Source organism: Dermacentor silvarum, chromosome 4 (genome assembly GCF_013339745.2).
Source record: "Dermacentor silvarum isolate Dsil-2018 chromosome 4, BIME_Dsil_1.4, whole genome shotgun sequence".
Lineage (NCBI taxonomy): Eukaryota > Metazoa > Arthropoda > Arachnida > Ixodida > Ixodidae > Dermacentor > Dermacentor silvarum.
The window spans coordinates 94,706,314-94,725,592 of record NC_051157.2 but is presented as its reverse complement, the minus strand read 5'-3'; positions in this window follow the sequence as shown (position 1 = coordinate 94,725,592).

Genomic DNA, 19,279 nt, shown 5'->3' with positions numbered 1-19,279 from the left:
ATATTAGGTGGACAAACGAAACAGCGTAGCGTGATGAACAACGTAGGCTCAAGAGCCTATAGGCTCCTTGTTGCTCGTACAAGGGCTTAGAAATACGTCCCAATGCTGCGAAGTATTCCAGGGCAACCGAATACGCCTCTGCAGGATAACGACGGGAGGCTATACCAAGGCGCAGACCGGGCGCTGTGTCCTCTGAATTCTACTCCGAATATGGAGTGCGATCTTCCAAAGACTTCAAATCTGCTGGGACTTCTTGCCGGAATGAGCCACATCATTAGAAAGGTTTTTTTCGACTGCATTAAATTTTGACTCAAAATAGAATACTCAAACCAAAACCAATCTCAAAGCCCTGGCTATGAAGAAAAATTGCGTAAATCAGCTCTGCTCTTGTACACCGACTGAAAAGATTGAGGTAGACAGTACCTTGATCGGCTTCATTGCTTTCTGTTATGCAGCAAATACTAATAATAGTAATGAATATTACAATATAATAAGGAAAAGAAGAGGGAGGAGAAGAAGAAGAGCATTATTAATAATAATAATATGAAGACGAAAACTGAGACGTTCCAACCTGTTCTTGCGAGAGCGTGGAGCTTTTAAAAATGAAGCAGGGCGGCTCCTAAGCGAGCCCGAGTAGTGGAGGCAATTGAATTGCGAAAGCACCATCGTGCTGCACACTCCTGTACGTTGGTCCCCCTCCTCCTCCTACCTCCCGAATAAAAGCAAACTGGGGCTAGATAAGGCTGTAAAATGAAAATGAAAACAAGAGCCTGCTCTCCCCGCTACTGAACCACAGATGAGTGAGCACGTGAGTTAAAAGGGAAGCAATAACGTGGCGCAACCATGTACATAGCAAAAAATACACCTGTACAACTTTACTTGTTGCTACTTCGTTTGTCGACTGCAATATTAATCTTTGGTTCTGTTGCATTTAAAACATCCTATAATATTTCTGTCTTGCCCTGTGTGACGGTGCCGCCAAGTCGCAATATCCGGCAAAAACGCAATTGTCAGCTCGAGTTGCCAGAGGGATAACACACAAGCGAGTACACGAAATGGAAAACACAAAACATTTATTCACAAGCGTTGCGCCACCGAACATTTTGCAATAAAGACCAACTGCAATGAAATGTCTCTTTGGCAATTTTTTTATGAATGAGCATTATATACCACTGAAGCAGTCTTGGTACAACCGCAGGGCTGTTGATTGTACAGCTGTCTTGCTAGCAACCTTTAAACAACCCCTGAGCAGACAACGCGTGCTCTTGGTGTTGAACATCCGTGACGTAGGTCCATGGACGTTGCCTCTGAGATTTCCCAGTGCACCACGGGCAGCCGAGGACGCCGTCTAATCGCGGAGGTCATGCCGAGAGGCCGCGCTTTCTAGGTCATGCGTCACTTCCAGCGAGCGGTAATGGCAGTGCTTTTTCTTTAGTTTTTTTTACAGACGGCTTTTTGAGCGAGCTTTTTGTAAGGCTACCACTCGTTTTTTCAAATGTCAAATTTTGCATGCGAGCTACACTATATTTACACTATTTTAAATAAGGCTTTTATGAAATTATCAATGAATAAACCTTTATTTTAAACAGTGACTTGCCAGTCGAGGTGGGAGGGTCCCTTATTCGAGGAACCCTCTGGCTTGCATCGCCCACTGGTCCCGGGCGACGAGTTCGCGCTGGTCGACCAGATCCGGCTTGGAGATCGCAGCCTCTCACATTTCAGTGAGGAGGTTTGGCTCGGCGTCTGCTGCTACTGCTTGTGTCGCTGCGATGCTTGCTCGGGTGTTCTTGCATTGCAGTAGGAGGTGAGCCAGGGTGTCTGGCACGTTGCAGTGTGGACAGGTGTAGCTGTGTAGCGTCGGTTGGAAATGATGCAGTAAGCTTCCGTGGGTGAAGGTATTGCTCTGACAGTCGCCTGTAGTCGGTACCTTCGTTTCTCGTTAGTTTTGGATGTGGTGGAGGGTATACCCTGCGTCCAAGGGGATAGTGCTGCAGTAGTGCTTGGTAAGTTAGAGGTATTGTTTCCGTTTCCTCCACTGATTTAGGTGGGTGGGACGTGTCTAGAATCTTGTGCGGGGAGGCCCGGTTGACGCTTGCACGTGCCGTGGTGTGTACCGTTTAATTCCCCTCGAGTCCCTCGTGTCCCGGAACGCACATGATGCAGGTGTAAGGGGGAGGGGGGGGGGGGTGTCGCCACGTTGCAGTATGTTGATCGCTTTTAGGAACTCCAATATTTTGTTTCAGTTACGTTTTAACGAGAGGTGGGAGAATACTATTTTTTCATAGTATTCAAATGCAATCAGTAAGTATCACGTATTAAATCACATGTTGAATTCTCAAACGCAGGCGCATAGTTTACAGAAGCTAGAGCTGCTTTGGTATGATTAGGTACGTCCTCTGTATTGATTAGGCAAAAAACGACATTAGTGAAAAAGGCAGCAAGCACAAGGTCATTAACTTCCATTATTATAATGCAAGAATAGCCTTTCAACTGCTTTAGAGCCTGGTTACAATCAACCATTCCAAAATGAACGACGGTTGTAAGTGGTTGTCGCAAACGAATGAGATGTTGGGGAAAGAGACAATAAAAATGTGTTGACGGAGTTGTGTGCTGTAGCTACGTGAAAAAGGGCCCGCTGCAAAAAAAAGCACCATTGGTTGTAGTCTAAAAGGTGAAACTGCTACATGACTTGAATGCCCAGAACACAAACTGACAGAACACAACCAAAAATAACAAGTTTTCATGTACGCTTGCGCCAGAAAACTGAAAACAGAGCTTGTATTACCAGTTTTTTCTCTGCTGCATCAAAAACATCTGTCGCTGTTTCACTTCAGAAAATTTGCGACATTTGATTTTGGTTGCGGAGAACAGCAGCCAGCATTAATTTACCGGTTAATTTTTGCAAAATAGTTGATGAGATTTGAATATTTCAATATACCGAATAGTTGTTTTGCAAATATTCACCTATTCCTACTGTTATCAGATTAAATATCATTTTCCGTAAATTACGTGCCCAGAAAAGGTGTTCATGGGCTGCAATGTTATGATTAAAATGGAGATATTGGAGAAAGTGCGATAAACCGCTTAGTCAGCGGTTAAAAATTCTCTTTAGTTATGAAGAATTTTTTATGCTTACAAACGTCATGCACAAAGGAGCGAATTGACGCTTTTATTGATGGTACTCGATGTTGATAGCAAGACAGAGTATAGCAATTACTTTTCTAAAAGAAAGGACTAATAATAGTATCGAATCGCATCTATTATTTTTTAGTCTTGTCAGCTGTTCAAATTGAAATTTTTGCAAGCTCGCGTTCCTGTAAATCGAGCTGTGTCGGAAATGTTTCAATAGCAAATCTCATGAGGAGTACAATTCCTGCTTTTTAAAAGAAGAAATCATGATATCCTACCAACTTACGAGAAAGAAAAAGCTTGAGTCTATTGAATCTGGTGATTTTTATTTGAAAACATATATACGTTTCTCAGGAAAGGGAAAGTGGTGAAATTCTCGAAATGAAATAATACAAAAACAATATTCAATCGCTTTGTAAGAGGGTTCTGTGGGAAATATTTGGAATGAACTTGTCAACTCTAAACAATCGGCAAGTTTGCAGCAGCCTCTCACCAAAACCCACAATTCATCTGTCTTGTGTTCGTTGTATAATAACTGTTAAGTCAGTTGAATGTGTGTGCGGGTAGTTACGTTAATTGCAACGAAAGCGTAATGATAGCAGGAAGATAATGGTGAAAGCTATCGGGAAACACAAGAAAGACTAATGACACCAGGTGCAGTGAAAGTAAACATTAGTCGGTCGCTACATGTGCCCGCATACTAGGGATTCGGCCGGGTCCACCACGCACAATAGGCCAGCAATGAGCTGGATCCTTTTTCCAGAGGAAAGCCTGATTGGCCGCCGGGAGCATTTCTAAGTCTTCTTTCCACGCAGCTTCTTGGTATAGAGACAGTGAGATTAGGCAGAACGAATAGTACACAGGAGTCGAGGCGCAGTTCCCTAATGGACCACCATCCGATAGCATCTCGCATCTAGGAAAAGGAGATAAGCTCGGACGACTTCTCTTTTTTTCTCACTGTAATAATTCTAGTATCAGCACGTATGCTTCATGTGCAGAAAATTCTCTAGGCTATTAAACTACGGAAGCATATTGTCCCTAAGATATTTTTATTAGCTTAGTTTTATTAGCTATAAGAAGTAAACTATATCTGACAAATATGTGTTGTTTCCAGCCCTTATACTTTCGCATATACGGCAGGCAGGTCAGTGGAGATTAATTATTTCCATTGCTTCTGTCATAGATATCAGAATGACAAATGGAACAATAACGCGCTTATAATCATGTATACCAGTACGCCCAATGATCTTAATCGTTACTATAGAAGGACGAAATTGGCATAGTGATTGCCAAGAATCCAGTGCGAAGCTGGAGAAGCCATGGTTTAGTGACCCAGCACACCACAACCTTGATCGTGCAGAAACAGAGCTTGATACAGAATGCCGCATTCAGTGCCACTTCTGAGCTATGTAATAACAAATAAAGCGGTGTAGCTATAGTGACGTACAGCCATCTTGTGCTTATATCGCTGCCTTTCTGCCACATCGTCAGCTTCCCAATGCTTCCGCCTAAATTATTTTTCAGAACGGCCATGAACAAGTTATTGCAAGGGTAGCGCGACAAATTTAGCATATTCTTCGCATTCAGTTGTAAATCAGCCCTTTCACTGAATCTCCCATCCTTTTCGTCATTGACATGTCACTGACCATAAATCAGCTGATAAAACATCTGATGCGCTTTCCAATAAAGTGGGCTGAAGAAAAGACAAGGCTCTTCAACTGTCTCTTTGTTCCTTGATCAGTTATATTGTTCGTTGCAGATAAAAAATGACAAAAATTATGACATACAATAATAGTTTGGAGAATGCGAAGAAAATCACGCTTTAAGTGATAGAAAAGGAAAAATTCACAGAAGTCTGCAGAATGCCGTAATTTAACCAAATATATCGTATCGCTAACCTCCCTGTAACTCAAGGCTGTTGTTCCGAGGTGTGCGTGTTTTCCACTAAGTCTTATTCACTGACCGCTGAAGATGTAAAATTAAGCTTCTTGCAAGCCGTCTATATACGAGAAGCTCTATTATTATGTGAAAATAACGCTTCGCCTGATTGTGCAGATGTAATTTTTTCCCACCATGAGAGGCTAATCTGTATAAAGTTTATATAATGACATATCCATCTAAATAATTTTTAATGTAAAGGTGCCTCCTCTAGCTTTCTTCCGTGAACCAACTGAACTGAACCAGCAAGATGGGGATACACAAGGCACAGCTGATTGCGTATGATTGTAGTTTGACAGGTTTTTGTAGGAGTGCGTTTCAAAGGAGAAATACTTCATCACTGAAGCATAAAAAGCGTAAAGGACCATCTTCTTTGCAGTTAAAAATTTTTTATTGTTTCTTTTCTTTATATCGAACGACCTGCTATGGGCTCGGCAGATCTCTAGGTTTTTCGCTTAACAGAAGCCCCTTTGCCTTCCCTGTGTTGTTTTGTGTGTTGCAGTACGGTTGTCTACAACGCAATTTCCTAAGCCGAAAGCTGATCAGACCCCCAAAAAACGCAGACGGTAGAATTTTGCCATACCTTTATCCTTTTATTTTTCTGTATTTAATCCCAGTGGTCAACAAAATTAGTAATAGGCTGCTATGTTATGGATACCGAAACTAACATAGTCAAGTTTTCACATAATCTAAAGTCTTTCATGCAGATGAAAAAAAGTCGTTAGACGCCACTTGAACAACCTCTGAACTTCTTTTGGTTCAACTCAGTTGAAATATTTAGAAATAATAAATTCTACAAGTGTAAGGGTATTCCTTGGGGCCCAAAACTTCATTTTACGACTTGAAATAAAAGCCCTTCATCTGAGGCATTCCAGAAGACGTTTATGTGAGGCCCGTAATTATTGAACAAATTCTCAATTGTCATTCGAAGAGAGGGCAGGCGTGCTCAGCCTCGGTCAACACAAGTCAACATAATTATTCTTGACGTCCCATCCATGCGTCCCCAAACGTCAGTGCTTCTAAATGTTTTACACAGGATATTCACAATCAAGAGAGAATAAGCATCAATGTGAAAATTTTTACATAGCAAATTGCTGCTGTGTAGAATTGGGCGAGGCCCTTCAACAATTTCCGCAACATTCCACTGTCATCATTCTAGGCCTCCAAAGCAGCACGCAAAGAATACATTTTTAGCATTGGTATTTAGGTAGTTGTGAGTCATCTCATATGGGTTTTTTAAATGCGAAGCATTTCTTGGCGAACATCTGGTACTTTGACAGTATCTATCCATCCATCTATCTATCTCTCTATCTATCCATCTATCGATCTATCCATCTATCTATCTATCTAGCCACCTACGTCTTTGTTCTCTCATGGTCGTTTCACTAAGTTACTATGTACCAAAATTGGCATACTATGACAATAGTATATGACAAACATAAATGATGTCATGACATGCGTGTCACGTAAGTCATGAAACAGCCGCCTACGTCCCGGTGCTCTCATGGTCGTTTCATTAACTTGGTAGATACCAAAATTGGCATAGTATGACAGGAGTGTATGACGAACATGAGTGATAGGTCATGACATAAATGTCATGGCATGCGTGTCATGTAGGTCATAAAAATGACTCAGCGAAAAATGATTAACATTCAAAAACCCCTGGAATGGGTTCGGACGCGGTCACTAAGTCAAGGAAACACTAAAGGAAGATGGTAGTCATATAATGGGCATGAATCAGCAAAAGTGAGAATGACTCAGCGAAAAAAGATTAACACTCAAAAACCAATGGAATGGGTTCGGATCTGGTACTAAGTGAAGGAAAAGGCTAAAGGCTAGCTGGTCGAAGTCATAATCATAAGCATTAAAAATTATGGGGTTTTACGTGCCAAAATCATGATCTGATTATGAGGCACGTTATGAGCATGACTATGGCTCTTGCCTTAAGGTCTCTTAGGTGTAGCTAAAGGGACTGCTGAGGACTCATGACATGATTCTCATGACATGCGTGTCATGTAGGTCATGAAACAGCCGTCTACGTCTTGGTGCTTCTCTTGGTGCGTCTTGGTGCTATGACTTGGCAGGCTTGATATCAATACGACTTGATATCAATAAATGTAATAAAAACGGCTATGCATTACTGAACATTCCGCACAGAAATGAAAGCTTTCATAACGGCCTCAAATCCAAACTATTGTGGTGCATGTCAAGGCCAATCTCCTGTTCTACCTCCAAAAACCCATTGCACTGCCACCACCTCTTTAAAAGTGTGTTAGGCTTGGAGGCTTCTGGATCACCTAGAAAAATATAACATATTTTCGGCCACAAGCTTGGCGTCCGACCAGTTCACGCTATGCGCATGTTGCCACAGGTTGGTGCTACGGCTGTCTTCATAAACAGAAACACTCCTAGCTATTTTTAAGCGTTTGTCTGTCCTATTATATTCCATTAAACACAATAGCAGCACAGTACTTAAGCACACATTTATAGTTCATATGTTTATTCAGCTCCCAGTTTATGCACCCGAATAATAAATATAAGAAAATCACTTCTTATCAACGGTGTTTGAAAGGTCATATAAGTAAATACAATATGGAAAACCGTGTTTTCCTAGCGAAACAGAGGGATGAAATCAGACGGGAATGCCAACAATCGCTAATAAAAACCTACTGTGCATCACATAATCTTTTTTACCACCACCCAGGCACATTGAAATGATCCAGAAGACAGAAACACCAAAAATTGTGATTGCGGCAAGAGGTAATCTAGGTTTTTGGCTTATAAAGTTATCTAATCTCTTCACTGGAGCTGTAAAGCCTGCGTGTACAGTCCGCTACTAATAATCCGAGAACGAGTGAGGTTTTTGTAAGAAAAAGTAGAATTTGTTAACAAATCATGCCCGGAAAACTTTCACTAGCCACATTTTCCTAAGAACAACACGCGGCACTTCTGTGGCACTCTTAAGCTTCTTTGTCTTGGTAAAGAAATCCATAATAAGTATATTGTCATCTGCTGTGCTACAACTGTCACCCACAAAGTTTACTTTTTACCGATATATTTGTCATAAACGTCATCATCAGCCTATTTTTTTTATGTCCACCGCAGGATGGAGGACTTTCCCAGAAATCTTCAATTGCACCTGTCATGCGCTAGGTATTTCCAACTTGCGCCTGCAAATTTCATAATTCAATCAACAATTTATTCTTTAATGTCGTCGACTGCGCTTCGCTTCCCTTGGCACTCATTCCGTAACTGTAATTTTCCACCAGTTATTTGCCCTACGCATTACATAGCCTGCCCAGCTCCATTTCTTCTCTCAAGTTCAACTAGAATATCGGCATATCCCCGTTTGCTCTCTGATTCACACAGCGCTCTTCCTGCCTCTTAACGTCACGCCTAACATTTTTTTTTTGTTTCATTGCTCTTGGCGCGGTCCTTAACTTGCTCCCGAGCTTCTTTGTTAACATCCAAGTGTCTGCCCCGGATGTTAGACCGATAGAATGCAATGAATGTACTTTTCTCTTCAACGACAGTGGTAAGCTCCAAGTCAGGGCTTGATAATGCCTACCGCATGTGCTGTAACCCATTTTATTCTACTGTAAATTTGCTTCTCAAGTCCTTCTCACGTCGCCTGTGAGTAATTGACCTAGATAGGCATACTTCTGAAAAGACTCTAGAGGCTAACTGGTGATCAAGAATTCTTGTTCTCTTGCCAGGCTATTGAAAATTAATTTTGCCTTCTCCGTGATAACCTTCAACCAACTCTTACACTTTTTCGATTAGGGTGCTTAATCATTTCTTGAAATTCATTCGCAATGTTGCTGAACAGGACAATGTCATCTGCGAAGTGAAGGTTGTTAAGACATTCGCTTTTGATCCTCACTCCTAAGAATTCTCAGTCTAATAGCATGATTATTTCACCTAATCATTCACTGAATAGCACTGGAGAGATTGTGTTGCCTTGCCGGACCCTTTTCTTAATAAGTAATTTTTTACTTCTCGTGTGAAGAACCAAGGTATATGTGGAATCTCGTAGATATTTCCCAAGATATTCATGTATGTCTCCTGGACTCTTTGATTACGCAATGCCTCCATGACTTCTGGTATCATTACTGATTCAAAATCTCTTTCATAGTCTATCAAAACCATATGAGAGTTTGATATGCACTCAGTAGATTTTTCAATTACCTTATTGAGATATAGACATGATACAGTGTAGAAAATGCCTTGCTGAAGCCAGCCTATTCTCTTGTTTGGTTGAAGTCAAGTGTTGCACTGATTATGCTGAAAATTATCTTGGTGAATATATTATAGAATACTGAATTTCTCTATATTTCTTCAGTTCATAAACTTGTCCCTTCTTATGAATTAGTATAATGTTAGCATTCTTCCAACTCTATGGTAAACTTCTGTGAGGAATGTTGACCTGCTGGATTGTGCTTTGTATTTGGTGATAATAAAAAACACTCAAGTTAAACAGGTGTTTTTTTTGCAATTATGTTTACTTAATTTCGAAGCTGATCAACGCAAAATCTACAACTGCATCTCAACGCTTCTTTTGAAGGTGAGTGCATTTTATAAATTTTGGAAAATTATATGACGTGATGTTACGTGCCCTAATAAACGTGTCTGATTTCTCGACTATGAACGGATTTTACCTACTGCTGTGCAGCACGAACTAGCTCTCGCTGGTTTATTCGTGCTCTTCCACTTAGTGATAGCTAGTGGGCATTCTGCTTGGCCAAAATGCCCAATATTGTTTTTTTTCGGACTTAGAACAACAAAACTACATCAAAATGCCCGAAATTTGATTCCGATATCCAAATACAGAGACGCTAGTAACATTTCAACTTCCTAAACAGCAACTCCTTTGCGCAGCGTCCATATCCTGTCTTGCATGAACTCGACGCCGTGAAAAATGGTTTCATGTGCACCTAAAAGTGACTTACGAGGAAATCAAGATCCAGCAGACGTTGCAAATTATAGCAACTCAATGCAAGCACACAGTCAAATATCATGAAACCTGCTCGCCGCTGCATGCACAGTATTGAACTCTGTAAATACTTGGACGTCTCCGAGCTAACTTCCAGCGCTATGTAAACGCATTCATCCCAGCGCAGTCGAATAAAAAAATGTTGCAAATGGTGCTGCCACACTATTCAGCGTGGCTGAACTCCAGTGCAATCTTTCTGGCTTGCATAGCAGGCTTGAGAAAAAAAAACAACGTTAGGCACACCAGACTACGCCATTCATTACGAAAATGTAGGAATACTTGAGCATAGCCAGAGGCGATGAAAGCCAGTGAAATATGCGGACTGTCCTACGACATATCGGACTCCCTCTATCAAGTGTAGATGGATAACATCTATTTGCGCTGCCATAAACAACCGGGATGTCTTCCAGAGCATACAGCGAAAGGATATGCTGCCACCTTATTTGTTCTGCAGATGTCATTTCCTAGCGGAGATTCATATGGAACCGATGTTGTCGGTAAACATGGATATTGAATCTGAAACTTCCTCGCAGTTTACTTGTTATCCAGTTGTTGCCCAGGGCCAGCCATTATGCCAGTAAGGCACAACATTTTTTTCGTGCACATCTCTTCAGTGTTTTCAATACCTTCAGAAGTTAACAAAAAAATTCATGATGTAGATCACATCGGACCAATACAATACTCCAAATACAAACAAGGGATTATTGAAGTGAGAAGGTAATATATCTACTCTAAGGTAGAAGAAAAATTTTAACTTGAAGGCAAACTTTTCATTTGACAGAGCAAAAGGGTCGAACTCGAACGGCTTCATGATACACATGCTTACACGTAAAAACAAGCCCAAAGTATATTTTTGTGCCAAAGCACGTCATTCAAGTATTGAGCTTTTTAAGGCAGGCCGGCGTATATTTGCGTAATAGTATCAAAATGTTTATTGCGTATTCTCTATATCAAAGTTTTAAAAGTGTTAAACACTTCTTGTTGCTTAGGACTTTGGTCAAAACGATCAATTTTCTGATTTTACGAATTTTTGATTACGCATTCCTTTAGCTTACAGAATATATATACCACTTGGCTGTAAATGATTTCTAAAATACTGATTTAATTGTTTTCAGTTTTCACATCGACCGGGAAGTGGCCATGCCTCGTCATCGACTGTCAATGATGTGTGAAGTTTTTGATCGCACAGAAACAATTTGTTGTTGCTCGAAGGATTTGTTTTGGATTTGGATCCTTCGTTTTCTATGTGATGCCTCTCCAAGTCATTAGGAACGTTTCTTGTGCGATGCTCTTCTATTTATTTATTCTAGCACGTACTCTTTGAAGAGCACTTTGTACCTGTAAAGGATATTATTTGTGCTTTTTTGGTGTGCTAATATGAAGAACGCAAGGACTGACACCAAAACAAAAGCTTTATGGCAACCGCTACAGTGCAAACGAGCCTAAAGTAGCTAGAGGTCACTCCTAGAGATTCGTGCATTTCCATGTGCACGCTATCGATGGACTCCCGGAAGGCAAAAAAAAGCGACATCTAATATAAAGCGGGAACAAAACAGCGGTTAGATGACTACAGAAAGAGAGAAAAGGGCTATAGTATTGTTCATCACGAAAAAAACTGCTGTGCTGGGATGTTTTCGTAAATCAAACAGTTTGACACCATTTCATTTGCATTCTTCTAGGAACACAATTTGAGGACACTTTTTAACCTTAAAAAAACACACTTGTGTGTGTAAATTAATGTTCGTGAAAATGTCAGTCCATTCATTGTACAGCCCTGGAACTAAAATGGAGTGTTAATGTTTTTTCGCTGGGTCATTGTCATTTTAGGTGGATGTTTTATGACTTACATGACACGCATATCATGACATTCATGCCATGACGTATCATTTATGTTTGTCGTACACTGTTGTTATACTATTCCAATTTTGATACCTACGATGTTAACGAAATTACCAAGACGTAGGCAGCTGTTTCATGACCTACATGATACACATGTCATGATACTCATGTCATGACCTATCATTTATCTTCGTCATGCAGTCTTGTCATAGTATCCCAATTTTGGTAAATATCAAGCTAACTATATACGAACATGAGAGCACAAAGACGTAGGCGGCTAGATAGATAGATAGAGACTGTGGATGTGGCAAATGTTCGCCAAGAAATTCTTCGCATTTATAACGTCATGGTAAGCAAGTGGCTCGTGCTCGCGCTCGGCACGCGCATGGATGATAGGTTTTGCATCCCAGAACTGTGGAGACGCGCCCTCCACGTGCGACCTGTTCCAACAAACATGTCACATGAAGATCATAATGGCCGGCGCCTGGCGCGCGCGGAAGCTCTAGCCCGACATTATGGCAACAAAATGTGTCTACTACGTGGACGCCTCCGGTCCTCACCACGGGGGATGGTACACGGCGGCGGTAGTTCACAACAGCAACACAGTTAACGGCCTCACCTTTAGAGCCCGCAATGCAACACACGCGGAAGAAGTCGCCATCGCTCTCGGGGCCTCACGTTCTGATTCAAAATACATAATCACCGACTCGCGAGGGGCCTGTCGGAACGTCGAACAAGGCTGGACCCCGTCTCTAGCCTATCACATCTACAAAAGTTGCATACGGGATAAGGACCCCGCACACCGTTACCTTATTTAAATGGTGCCCTGCTCATCAGGGGTTAGCAGGAAACGAGGCAGCAGACGCAGCCGCCCGCGCGCTCTCTCACGGGGCTGTTTTCTGCTCCCCACCCGATCAGGAACCCGATTTTAATCCGGCCTATGCCTTTAAAGATATTACATTATACTATCAAGATAGCCAGCGCCTTTACCCCAGCCCATGTAAAGGCCTTAGGAAGGAGGATGAGTGGCTCTTTCTCCGCCTTCTAACCAATACTTTGCTGTGCCCGGCAGTTCTAAAACATTTTGACCCCTCCTTTAGTGGCAACTGCCCACACTGTGATTCAGTGTCTTCAGACACCTATCACATGGTGTGGGCCTGCCCCTCCAACCCGGCCATCCCCCCATCCCCAACCCAACCCGGGAAGACTGGGAGGTGACCCTGCTCGGCTGCCACGACTTACAGGCCCAACAAGCCTATAGTTGGGCGCGCCCGGGCGGCGGCTACCGCCACTGGAGTCCCAAACTAAGGACCTCCACCCAGTGTTTGTAAGGATCAGTACCTTACGGGCTGGTCCAAGCATACTTCCTGCCCCTCCATAGCGAAATAAATGTTTTCACCACCACCACCACCTGGTGCCGTGCGCTCCAGCGTTAGTCGTCGTCGTCGTCTTCCACAGCTGGCTGCGTTGCCGCTCATCATTCCAGCATAGAATTTCACTTCTCTTCTGTCGTCGTAATGGGGAGGCCACGTTTGCGGGGTTATGAGTCATTGCTTAAGGCTGCATGAGCCGATTAGTGATGCATCAGTGCATGCTTCGCGCCTCCCCAGGTTTCACGTTTAGTGGAGCTGCATTTCGCTGAATGGGTCATTTGACACTTACGCATAAAATTTATTTCGCTGCTCAAACCGAGCCTACGGCTTATCTCGTGGTAACTGTAATAACTAATAAACACTAAAACAGCAAGAAAGGTGTCCATAATGGCCAAATTGCTGAGGGAGTTAAAGAAAAAAATGATGGTTTCACAGCATGCAGCTCAGCACTCGTCTTCAAAAGAAAAACCACAAAACAAGCTTCAAAACCACATGATGGATGATAAGGCGTGTGTGAACAATGGAACACCCTCCGACGCGTTCCGGTAAAGAGTAGGCTTGCAGCTGCTTCGACAGGGGTTGACGTCATTCAAAACCCTCGTGTAAAGTGCAAACCGTTTAATGTATGCTAATGACGTCTGCGAATAATGCTAAGCACTTTCCTTCTCCCGCGTGTGTTTCCCGGTAAATATTATGGTTGCGTTAGCTACTCCGAGTGGAAAAGTATCCAACAGCACAGAAATCACGTAGTGACGTCAGCATGGTCTAGCAACTCATTCAGTTCATTCCAGGCAACCATGGGTAGACAACGTAAAGTAAAAACGCCAGAAGAACAACGTGAATATAGTGCCAATGTGAAGTAATAAAGGGTGTGGTTAAGTACATTTCACTTGTCTCTGGTTTCACTCTTTGTAGAGCCACTTGTGTTAATTCAAGTGACGTCACAATGGGTAATCGTTGTGGGTGTCGTTTACAGCGTCGCTGTCCAAGCACCTTCACAGCGTGGATTGGAGCCACAGTTTTTTTTTAATCCTAATTTGTTTGCGCATCTACACAGTTCTTTTTGAAATTGTGTAGCATACGATTTTCCTTCCTTCTGCAAGATTCAAAAGCAATGTGACTAATAGTTCAATTTAATTCAACTTTCTTTATTCTTCGTTACAATGACATGAGTACTTCAGACGTGGCAAAAAATGTGCATTTGTAAAAAAAAGATGCCAACCTGAAGTACGATTTCTCAAAAATTACGTGCTTTCAGACAGCCCAACTATAACTAGTATTATATGAGAAATTTAAAAACACCAACATGTTCTTGACTGCTCTGGTTGCAATTCTTTCATACCGTCTTTTAAATTCCCTTGGCTACTTATGGCCATAACTTCAAAATTGTCACCAGCGTGATCACCTTCGTTGCATATGTTTAGTGGCAGCCTAGCCCAATATTTCATCATCATCATCACCATCATCATCATCATCAGCCTATATTTTATGTCCACTGCAGGACGAAGGCCTCTCCCTGCGATCTCCAATTACCCCTGTCTTGCGCTAGCGTATTTCAACTTGCGCCTGCAAATTTCCTAACTTCATCATCCCATCTGGTTTTCTGCCGACCTCGACTGCACTTCCCTTCTCTTGGTATCCATTCTGTAACCCTAATGGTCCACCGGTTATCCATCCTACGCATTACATGGCCTGTCCAGCTCCATTTCTTCCGCTTAAAGTCAACTAGAATATCGGCTATCCCCGTTTGTTCTCTGATCCACACCGCTCTCTTCCTGTCTCTTAACGTTAGTCCTAAGATTTTTCGTTCCATCGCTCCTTGTGCGGTCCTTAACTTGTTCTCGAGCTTCTTTGTTAACCTCCAAGTTTCTGCCCCATATGTTAGCACCGGTAGAATGCAATGATTGTACACTTGTCTTTTCAACGACAGTGGTAAGCTCCCAGTCAGGATTTGGTAATACCTGCCGTATGCACTCCAACCCAATTTTATTCTTCTGTAAATTTCTTTCTCGTAATCAAGGTCCCCTGTTAGTAATTGACCTAGATAAACATACTCCTTTACAGACTCTAGAGGCTGACTGGCGATCCTGAATTCTTGTTCCCTTGCCAGGCTATTGAACATTATTTTAGTCTTCTGCATATTTATCTTCAACCCAATTCTTACACTTTCTCGATTAAGATCCTCAATCATTTGTTGTAATTCGTCTCCATTGATGTTGCTGAATAGGACAATGTCATCTGCAAACCGAAAGTTGCTGAGATATTCGCCGTTGATCCTCACTCCTAAGCCTTCCCAGTCTAAGAGCTTGAATACTTCTAAGCATGCAGTGAATAGCATTGGAGAGATTGTGTCTCCTTGCCTGACCCCTTTCTTGATAGGTAACTTTCTACTTCTCTTGTGGAGAACCAAGGTAGCTGTGGAATCCTTGTAGATGTTTGCTAAGATATTTCCGTATGCCTCCTGTACTCCTTGATTACGCAATGCCTCTATGACTGCTGGTATCTCCACTGAATCAAATGCCTTTTCATAATCTATGAAAGCCATGTAGAGAGGTTGATTGTACTCCGCAGATTTATCGATTACCTGATTTATGACATGGATATGATCCATCGTAGAATATCCCTTCCTGAAGCCAGCCCAATATTTACGATTTCGTAATTACTCATGAATTTGCAGCCCTCCGTGCCGCTACAAACTACGTCACCGATGAGCCGGCTCGGAAATGGGTCATATTTTGTGACTCTATGGCAGCTCTTCCCAGTATCATGTCAGCCTTACATCACAGAGCATACGAGCGAATGATACCTGACATAAGGCAAATACACCACCAGGCTCTGGAAACAGGGCACAATATAATCTTTCAGTGAATTCCTGCTCACTGGGGTTTCACCGCCAACGCCTTTGCTGAGTGGGCAGCCTGATCTGCTCATGAAGACACCCAGATGTGTCCAATACCTTTGGAGAGGACGGCCGCTGCAACACAACTGGCGGTGCTCCTTATCAAGCCAGCATTGTGAGACGCCTGTCACCTACCAGGGCTGTTTCTGCGGTTCAGCAGTTACCTCGGGTTCCATGTGGGGCCAACATCCCTCCCCCGCATATTTTTGAACAATATCCGAAGAGCTTCAGCGCAGCGCTGAACCTTGCTGTAGTATTCAATGCTTCGTCAACTGACAGTATTTACTCTAGTACATCACCTGTTATTTTCTATGCGTATTACATCGCCTATCTGATTATTTCTTCTTCTTCTTAATTTCAAATGGAATATCAGCTACGCCCATTTGTTGTGAAAAATGTAACCGTCAAGTGTACTTATAGGCGCCTATTTTTCTTCATTCCCTCGTACGCTGCGCATTTCGATTTCTCGCGACCTTCTTCTTTATCGTTTAAGTTCCAGCTTTCTTTATTTGTTTCCATTGCAAAAATGCAATGGCGGGGGCTAAGAAAAAAGCTGCAGTGAGGCAGCTTGAGGTGCCCTTAGCCCGCGGTACATAAATTAGTACTGCTATTATGCACTGATTTCATTCTTTGTTCTGAAGGATACCAGTAAGCTGTCGGTCATGACTAGGCAGCGCCTGATGCATCTAATCCCGCCCATTTTATTCTTCTTGACAAAACGTTTTATGATCTGAATGGCTATGGATAAGCCACTTAGCCTAGATTACAGGCACACTCTTACCCAGCCTGAAAAGGTTGACAACCAACAAGAAACTCTTCTTCCCTTGCTCGGTTAATTAACATTGCATTTGCCGTTTCTGGAAAAATCCTCAAATTGGAACTTAGAAGTCGTTAGTTGAAGTCTTGAATGATTAATTGCAAGTTATCTCCAGCGTGGCTCAAATGGCAAGGTAACCGAAAAACCACATGTTGCTGATATATATTCCGTCCAACCTCGGACCTAAACCTTCTAAATAATATATTCTGAATACTTGTACCAAGCAAGCACTGAAGATAACATAAGAAATTGCCTCTTCTTGTGTGACACCCTTCTCAGCAGGAATGTTCCCGCTATTCGTGTCACGAATTATGACAGCTACTGAATCTCTGCGATTATGACGTTTACATTAGCTGCTATCTAATTAGGTGATCCCTTCTTGACATGAGGTATTTCTACATAACTGGGTGCTCTTTTCGTGATTTGTGGAGGCCTTTTATAAAGATTGGAGATATTCAGTAGACTTCTGTAATAAGCGATTGATAATGTAAATGGGTTCCATTGGTGAATATCCATCTACACGCTTATAAATGCTTGCACCCTGTGGGGCTTATCTTGTCCCACAACAATTATCATCTAGCTTGCCCGCATTTTCTTATTTTAACGCTGAGAACCAGCAACTTCCAGGTTTCGAACGGCATGCGCGTTATCAGCGTAACACAGCATTCTCGACAGGAAAGTAGCGAGCGCAGAGTTTTCAAGAAAGGAAACGCATGCAAGGCAGATGCCGATTATTTTTCAGAAAAGATAAGCTTCAAAGCGTGCAAACTTTTTTAAGAGTGTATGACGCCAACCTGTTCCTCGAGGCTTATTGAAGTGAACCATTTATTGGAAAATTCATGCCACTAAGAAAAAACCTTTTCCATTTTCAATATGCTCTGGCTTCATTGTTACAGACGTGAGCATCCAAAAATCCGAATTTTACACGATTGAATCGTTCAGGAGAACATCGCAATATTGGTGTTCCTGCCAAGACGGACACCATTTACAAAGACACCCCTTTTCAGAAAACAAGCAAAGAACGAGCGTCCGCGATGGTCAAATGGGGAGTCTGCGTCCCCGTACACGCCTATAGAATGAGAGCATCAGATAATACCCACGCGTGGTGGCAGACGTCACTGTGGTAATGAAAACGGTATCTCGAAAGGACATCCAGACCCTCTTTGCCGCCAAATAACCAATAACAAACGCAGTGAAACGATGATGGTAGCATACGTTGGATTCACCGAGATCAGTGCGACCGCTTTGTCAGGCAGAGTGGAATGCTTCGGGCAGCCTACCAGAGAAAGGCAAAAAAAAAGGGGGAGGGGGGGGGGGGGCTTCGATTAACGAGGGCTTTCGTGGTGGTTGCAGCAATACGTCATGCGCTCGTGAAAGCGGCCTGAATCATTGGGGGTTGCGTATAGAGTGCTTCCTTGTGTGCAAACGAGTGCTCGGCTGTGTAGAGAGAGGGCTTTTCTTCGTTTCCTGGCCCTCAGCACACTTGATGACAAAGCGCAGTGAGAATGATTCACCGCGAAATTGTTATTCTGTGGTGTTTTTCTGTAGAGGTAGCAGTTTCTGGAAATAAAGCGGGTGTTAAAGGCAAACTAGACTGGCGCACCAATAAAATAAACATAGACAGTGTGGGTTCTAACCACCGAAGTCAGGGTAAACTTAAATATGCGAGAAAGGAAATAAAGTCAAGCACCACTTGAAACCACTTCACATTTCAAGACAGAAGGAGTACAGCTGTTTTGGAAAAGCAGTTGTGATGACACATGCAGGATTCACTTCTGCACGCACACCAACAAATAAGTTGCTCAGTGATTCTGTGTGAATGACGTTCTTAATCAGCACAATAAGAAACAAACACAAAAATAAAACGAAAACGAGAGGCAACCTAATTATAATCGCATCGAAATAAAACGCGTGAGAACAACCAGGCACTCTGCCGATCATTGAGCCAAGAGTACTCAACACTTCGAGGTAAACAAATGATACCTCAAATATAAACGCTGCGCTAGGCGTAAATGCCCCTTCCTCAGGTTGTTCGTGTACTTCATTGGATATAATTTTCGTGAACACGCCGACAAATACGTTCTAGAGATTTTGTTAACTATATATGCATATATATATAATTTAGTGACTATGCAGTAAGCTTATACTCGAAACTTCATATAGGATTCCATGTCACGACATTTTCCTTTTTTATTGTTAGAAGGACATCAAGTTTTACCCTCAGTGCACACATTTTAACGCAATAGCGTTAAGGGCCCCGTGTCGCAGAAAATCCGGCGTCGGCGTCGATG